Genomic DNA, 8,537 nt, shown 5'->3' on the forward strand with positions numbered 1-8,537 from the left:
CTTCTTGATTTATGAGAGGCTTTTGTCAACTGATCCTTTGACCAGTCAATTGGCACCTTTGAAGACTCAATATAGTAGTATTCCATGAGAATTAAAATACTATGTCATTAGCTCCAAGCACCCCAGGCACTTGAGCACCATGCATGATATTTAATTTTCTCATCATCTCCAGCCATGTTGAATAAGTCTATTATTGAGTTGTTTCTTCAAGTATAAGTTGTTCAAATAACTTTGATCACAATTATGAGTATGGTTGACTAATGTCAACTCTAGCAAGTCATGATCCGGTTGAACCAAATCAGAGTTGTGCTAACTAAGTCCAATTTATACTTGGTTGTCTCTACTCAAGTGTTGTCACCGTGCCAGAGCACTTGACATTTTACTTGTTTGGGCCAATTGAGCACATGACTTCCAAATTAGTGCTTTCTAATTGAAAATCCAAAATTGGTCTAATTAGAAATTTGACTCAATTAATTTGATCCTTGCCCAATAATTGATCACTACTCAATTATCAAGAATCTAGAAGCCCAATTAATTTTTATGAAACAACCCAATTAAATGAGCTTAATTGGGTATAATTGAACAACTCAATTAACTTGATCAATATGTAAATAAAACTGATCCAATTACACATGATGGCTGCGGTTTAGTGGTTAGCCTCCCTATTGTGGCCGTGGAAACTTGGGTTTGATTCCCAGCAGCGACTTATATCAGAACACATTTTGGGCGGGCTTCTGATTGGGTCAGACCATTGTCAATGCAATTAAAAACTTAATTGATCTATTGGAAACTTAATTGATCTATTAGACACTGCCAGCCCAATTAAAAACAGATCTGTTTATTTGTTATCTTTTTTAATACTTCTATGCCCTAAAAACAATGCGCTGGCATTTTTGTGTCCCTAAACACACTGGCACCACACCTTTTCTTTTTTTTCTGTCTTCCCTAAAAGCAAGTTGCCGCACTCTGTTCGTTCCCAATCTTGTTGGCGCGGGCCTCGCCGCCTACGTCGGCCTTGGCGCCACCAGCCTCGCCGATTGTGCCGAAGACAAAGCCTCCTGCGTTAGAGCCTCAAACAGATCGAGGATCAGCCGTGCGAAGACGGCGCCGGAGCCTCGCTTGCCATCGATGCTAGCCGGCCAGCTCCATGCCAACCTCGTCGACGTCTGCCTCTCCTCCTCAATCAAGGCTTTCCTCTCCCTATTAATAGGAAGAGGTCGCATCCTCTATGGAGTGCACAACCGTAGCGAGCATGGTGGTGATGGACAGTTACAGTAACTGGCTACAATACATTATAACAATTGAAGAGTAACTTCTACACATATCAATTATTCAATAACTTCTACGTCTAACAACTACTCGGTTGCTAATGTGGCTAAAATAAAAGATATTTTTTGAATAAAATGACTGATAGAGTACCCTTTTGATTTTTTTTTTTTTTGAAAAGAAGTGTATGATTTATAAAATTTGAGGTATTTTGCCCATACGCTTTCTAACAGGATGAACCTCTTACATAAATTAATACTTATCATTACAATAAAGATGATTTGTAAAATTTGCGGTATCCTTTTAATTTTTATTTTTACCCATATACTTTCTAACATGATGAACCTCTTAAATCAATATTTATCATTACAATAAAGATGATTTATAAAAATATTGAAAGCAGACGTAAGGGTTAGAAACATTGTTTATCACCGTATAATGATCAGAGAAGATATTAGTAAAGATGATCTTGATGACGACAAAAAAAGTTGGGTCAAAAGTTTTCTTGGATGGATGATATAATGATTGATCTAGCAAGGGAACAAACACATTCGTTAAAATTGTACCATCATGTCTAATACCTTTAGAATCTAACGAAAAAGGTTTTAAAGTTTTCATTTACTTTAGTAAACAGAACCCCCAAGCTTCTTCCTTCTGTATTTTATACACCCTCCATATCAATGCTGCTAAAGAACGATGTCATACGAAAAAAAGAGTATGCATTCTCCAACATGATTGTGCCTCTAAGAAACATAACAGCCTTCAAAAGCGAAAATCATGTTCCTATCCAGTAGATGATGGTTTGGGGAGCAGCCGGGGGAACCCCAACAGCTTGCAAAAACATCACTCAACCTTGGCTATTCCTCCATGAATATTGTTTTCTGCGACATTCTCCTTCACAAACCTGGAAGACAATAATTACTTCAGCTAATTCCCACAATTTTCTAAGTTAAATCTTCTGTAAAAATAATGGTTCTATATCCATACTTTTCCCTAGATACATTGGAAGCGGGATTAGTTATTCATGTGATAGATTATATTATACTAAAAGAAATTAGAAATATGACCTTGTTAGCTTCTCTTTTGATGATTGCAAGATGTAGATTGACAGGATCAAAGACAGAAATAGACCTGCACCAGATGTTCACAGGCATGGTAAGTTAGAAGTCAGATGCCCTATAGAGTGTAGGTAGCACTTCTGGTACTTACAAAATCTAATCTACAGTAAAATCTGATTGGCATTTTACAACTAAGATTTATATCTCAAACAATCAATTTGTAATGTCGTTTATGTGTAAATTCACATTGATGAGATGATTAGTAGTAGAGCTCACTTGTAGTTCATACTATTTTTAAAATGACCATATAGTTAAAACAATCCAAATATTAACTAAAGTAGAAAGAATTTCTAGATCTATTTCTCTTTCTAGATACAACAGAATCCTGCCCATGCACCACCCACTGTATTTAATTTTCAATACAGCAGCAATAGACTCAGAGAGATGAAGAATTACCAACACTTTTCCTAGTTTAATCTAATTTTAATGTAATTCCAATTCCCATGATTTTCCTAAATGATTTCTGTCTGAATCTTTAGGTTTCTTTCATAAACAAAGTTGGTTCATAGTTGATGATTCATGAATGACCAATCACTTTTTGGAGTTATGAATTTTTAATAAGCATCTGTCCTAATTCAATAATTGTAAAACATTTCATGCTCTTTAGTGTGCCCATTTAAGAGTCTTAGGATTAAGTGAGCAGAGAGAAACTTAAGATGTCACTCGGGATCACTGCAAAAAAGTTGAAGAAAACTGAATGACATTGGAACTTAATCTGTGCAAGTAAGTATTGGGGTGATATTATTAGAATGAAAAATCATTTAGCAAGAGCAAGACAAAAGGTATCACATTGTTCAAAAGTAACTTAATTTGAGCTTAATTGTTTTATTTCTACTTCAACTTTAAATTAATTTGAAGTATAATTGCTCATTGTTGGTAAGTATATTTTCATTTGATTGGATACGCAGTTAGTTTTGGCTGTTCACTACTTCAGTTTAGCTACTGACCAAACTTCACAAAATACCTACCAAAAAGAAACTTAAGAATGCTGATGTCACTTGGGATTACTGCAAAAAAAGTTGACAAAGGAAATTGAATGGCACTGGAGCATTGGGGTGGTATTATTAGAATGAAAAATCATTTAACAAGAACAAGACAAAAGGTTGCACCTTGTTCAAAAGCAACTTAATTTTTAGCTTAATTGTTTTATTTCTGTTTCAACTTTAAATTAACTTGAAGCATAATTTTTCACTGTTGTAACTTTGTATATTTTCATTTTGATCAGATACGCAATCAGTTTTTGGTGCTACTTCCTTTTGGAAAATGCCTACAAAGAAGAAATTAAAGAATGTTGATGTCACTTGGGAACACAGCAAAAAAGGTGGTAACATTAGAAATGGCAAATCATTTAGCAAGAACAAGGTTGCACCTTATTCAAACATTTCAGAAAATGTGAGAAATACAGATTTTATGTAACATAAAAGAAAATGACAGAGAACATCATGATTGCTTTAAATGCTTTGTTGAACAAGAAATTACTAAAAAAAGAATGGGAAAGCATAGATTCTTTTTGTGCTGAAGGGATTGGGAAAGTGAAGCTATAATAATTGATCAACTTTCAAAGAAAAGGGCAACAATAGTTCAGAATATATGAAGATGTGTTTAAGCTACTGCATAGTAATTCAATTTGGTAGAGTCCTTTATTTATATATTGTAATAACACATGCAAAACAAATCCAAATCTTTACTTATCGCACACTCTAGTTCCCAATTAATTTATAGGAGTTTTGCTGAGGTGAATTGACAAAGCAGTAACTAAATTTGTTTCTGCATACTTGACACTGAAAACAATGTTAGAGAAAAAAACTCTTAACAAATTATAGGCAGTTCTTTTGCTAGTCCAATTAAAGGCTAAAACTACAAGATGTTGTATTATGTGATCAGAGATTTTGAAAATCAATAAAGTTTTGTTTAAAATGTGATTCAACTTGTGAAAGTACATAGTCTTTGTGGATGGTGATGCATGGACAACTATGGGATATATTTATGAAGTATGGATAGAGCCAAGGATCGAATATCAAAGAACTTTAATAGCATTAAATGTAGATATTGACACTTGATGCAAGTTACAACATCATAGACCTTTACATGTTATAGCCTACTATCTCAATCCTCTGTAAATTTGAATCCTTAGTCTTATACCACCTCTGTAATTTTTTATTCATGATATGTGCATAACATGATTTCAAACTTAAATTTCAGCTTTCATTATAATCAAAATTTTACTCTTGATGTTCATGAAAGTTAAAATCAGTCTCTACAAGACAATAGAGACAGTGTATCAAGATATAGAAACAAGAATAAAGTTGGATAAACTTAAAAATTTAAGAATGAAGATAAAAGTAAAATGAGTATGATGTTCGAACAAGAGATAAAAAACAACCAAGTAAATTATTTTATTACACAAAATAAATTCTTCATGATTTAGTTTATTTTCTATAATTTTATAGTAGGAAAGTTATGAAGAGGAATGTCGTGAACTTCGAAGGTTTGCCATGTTCTTAGTTCAACATGTTGCTACAGAGTGCGAAAGGAATTGGAGCGCCTTTGAGCATGTTCATTCTAAAAGTAAAAAAAAAACATTTAGAGCAAGAATGACTACATGCAGTGGTGTTCATAAAATATAATATTAAACATTAGTTGAGACGGAAAGTACCATAACAGCAAAGAGATTTACATAATCCAATTTTTTGTCTCACATAGAATCTGATGATGAATGGGTTACCGAAGTAAAGAACCTTGTCTTCCAGAAGATGTTTTATGGATAGATGTATAAGAGTGTTTTAATATAGAGGAGAAAATACCTAATAAAAAAGGAAAGAGAAGTATTGAATAACATTCAATTTAATATAAATTTAAGTATTTACACGTTATAATTTAGGATTTTTGATGCTTTAATTCTTTATAATTATCTTTTTTTTGTTTCATTATTGAAGGTCCACAAAACTTGGATGCAACTATTAGTAGCAAAGGAAAAGGTAAAAAAAAGATAGTTATTGAGGAAGAAATTATCGAGGAAGAAGCCGAGAAAGAAAATGATAATGAAGTAATATGCTAGATAAAGACTATGGTAAGGATGATGTCATCTCAATTCAATAGGGTATAGTGATTATTTTGTAAATATCTATGTTAGTTTTTCTTTCAACAAAGAAAAAGGAGCATCTTATTTTTTAACAACACATCAAAGGAGCACCCCTTTTACTCAAAAGGTCCATAATAAAAAAATTTAACAAAATGATAACAGATCAAAATGATACAAAATCTTAAGTCATACTTTCTCGATTTACCTCCTCACAGATGGTCGTGGGGCCGACCGTGTGGGGCCGCTAAGGTGGCGGATCCACCTTTTTGCAGAAAAGAATCAATTAATTTAAAATAAAAATAAAAATATTATAATTTTTATAAAAAATTATTATTGTAGGAATTTTGGCCAAAACTATTATATAGTCATTTTCTCATCAAATTTTAAGTTTGAATAGATAGATACACTCTAGAGGTCCTTGGTGTTTAGCCATACTTTCAAAGTGAACAAATATCTCAAAAATAGTCTTCTAAGAATTTTGATCTAAAACTGCTACATGATCATTTTTTATTCAAAATTTAAATTAAAATACAAAGATGCTAAGAGGCCATTGAACTCCACCCATGTTTCTAAAGTAATCAAGCAATTAAAAAAATGACCATATAGCAATTTTAGTCTGAAATTATTATATGCTCATTTTTTTATAAAAAATAATAATCTAAATATATAGATGCACTCTAGAAGACCATTAGAGCCTAACTATACTTTAAAGTGACCAAACAACTCTAAAATGGTCACTATGGTCATGTAACACTTTTGACAAAAATTACTACACGACTAATTTTGAGTCAAATTTTAAATCTGAATATATATTCATAGACAGTTTTCACCAAAATTTGCATAGTCATTTTGAATCATTTGGGTACTTCAAAAACATTAGTAAACTTCAATTGTCTCTTAGTTTTAACCAAATCTAACATGTTGAGTTGGTCGGTCACTTTGAAAGCATAAGTGGACTCCAATGACTTCCTAAAATGCATCTATATATTCATACTCAAAATTTGAATTAAAATGATCATAAAACAGTCTTGGACTAAAAATTGCACTGATCAATACATTCAGATTCAAAATTTGAGTACAGAATATTTAGCCAAAGTTGTTACATGATCATTTTGGAGTTGGTTGGTCACTTTGAAAGCAGAGTTGCACTCCAATTGCCTCTTAGAGTGTGTTTCTATATTTAGATTTAAAATTTAATCAAAAAATTAGCATATAGCAAGTTTGAACCAAAACTATTACATTAGTATTTTTTAGTTGTTTGGTCACTTTCAAAGTATCTGTAGACTTCAAAGACCTCCTATGCTACATCTATATATTAAGATTCAAAAATTGAATAGCAAAACGACCATGTAGGGATTTTGGCCAGAACTGCTACAACTATTTTAAACCAAAATATCATATTCTTTTATTTACATTTTATTTTTTTTTAAAAAAAAAACTAATTTACTCCTAGACTTACAAAATTTGTATCACTTTGATCCCCATTACTTTTTAATTTTCATTTTGTGATATCTTTTAAATTATAACTTTTTTATTATTTTTTTTATTTATAACTCATGTAGAAAATTTTAAATTTACAACAAGTTTTTGATCTTTGTAATTTTTAATATATATATATATATAATTTTTAAAATTTATAACTTATGTAATTGTGTTGACCAAAATTGATGATGCAATACGTGATTAAGCTCACGCCAAGTGTCTCTCATGACCAACCCCACAGCTTAATAAAGGGAGGTAAATCAGGTACTAAACGACCCCCTATGTAGGAGGGCTTTTTGCCGCGACTCGAACCCTTATCTATTGATGCAAGTTTGTCACTCGAGCACCAACTCAACTAACTCTTGGGCAACCAAAACTAATATATGAGTTTACTCAGATGCGCATATTAGATCGATTAAACAAATGATCTAATGTTTTTATAGCAAGGGTGAGAGAATGTTAATAAAGTAGAATACTTCGAATAAGGCGCTTGATATTTTGAAAAAAGTGATGCTCCATTGACGTTTTGGAAAAAAAAAGGTTTTTCCTTTAATGTTTTGAATTTTGCTACATGTATTCCAATATTTGCATAGATAATTAAAATTGTTTGTGATATTAATCTACTAATGTCTAGATCTTTAATATATCAATATATATATATATATATATATATATATATAATTTACAACTATTTTTAAAGTAATCATCAATGTTATTCTAATTTGACTCTATTTCTACCCAAAATATTTAAAACTGACATCTATATGTTTAATATAAAGACCTACCCAAAACACAAATCAAATATTACTTTGATAATGCAAACACAATCTACGTACGAATATCTAGGTTGTACCAATAAGCTTCCAAACAACTTTGTAAATAGACATTCTTGCACTTACAAAACCATAAATACTACATTTATAGAAGATAAACCATATTTCAGACAAGCATTCTAGAGCTGCTATTGCTTAGTGCTAGTCCACGAACCAAGATACTAACATATAAACCAAAAATGCCAAGGCAAATAAAAACTTAAGAAATTGAATATGGGAGATAAGTAGCACCACTCAATTGCCAAAAACACAAAGTCAAGAATTATTTTACCAGATCCGAACAATACATAGAATCCTCCGGTAACATCAACATCTGAGTGTTCCTCCCTGTCATGAAAATGTACCCATCCACAATGACAGATCTAAAAAAATTATAAGGTAGAAAGCACTGAACAAGCGTAAAAATACCAAATAGGATTACAAGTATAAAACACTGAAAGAAGCATAAATACCAATCCGATGTCACTGATCTATCAGCTTAGTAGACCATGTACTATATAAATCACTGATCAAACCATATCAATGATAAAATAACCAAAAGATCATTAAAAATATGCCTGTTCACCACAGAATGTCCATAATTGGGTTATCCACACCCTGGTCCCTAGCCAAGTAAATTTCAATCATACCATTCCCCATGAGACAATTTAAATTCTGATTGAAACATGTATCAACAAACAAGCAAATCACAGTGGCAAATGCTCATCCCAAATGATGCTCAGATGCCGTTGGCAAATTGAACTTGGCATGTTCAAG

The 8,537-nt window shown here is 31.9% G+C and overlaps 1 long non-coding RNA gene across 1 annotated transcript; it reads right to left on the minus strand.

Moving 5' to 3' along the window:
• Positions 1–1,857: 1,857 nt before the first annotated feature.
• Positions 1,858–8,131, minus strand: LOC141845782 (uncharacterized). Its single transcript, XR_012603286.1, has 3 exons — positions 8,053–8,131; positions 2,334–2,397; positions 1,858–2,170 (listed from the first exon to the last, which is right to left on the minus strand). It is a non-coding gene; the product is annotated as an uncharacterized LOC141845782 (long non-coding RNA).
• Between the last annotated feature and the right edge of the window lie 406 nt (positions 8,132–8,537).

Source organism: Curcuma longa, chromosome 15 (genome assembly GCF_044706935.1).
Source record: "Curcuma longa cultivar G26 ecotype Majalengka, Jawa Barat chromosome 15, ITB_CL_G26_1.1, whole genome shotgun sequence".
Classification (NCBI taxonomy): Eukaryota; Viridiplantae; Streptophyta; class Magnoliopsida; order Zingiberales; family Zingiberaceae; genus Curcuma; species Curcuma longa.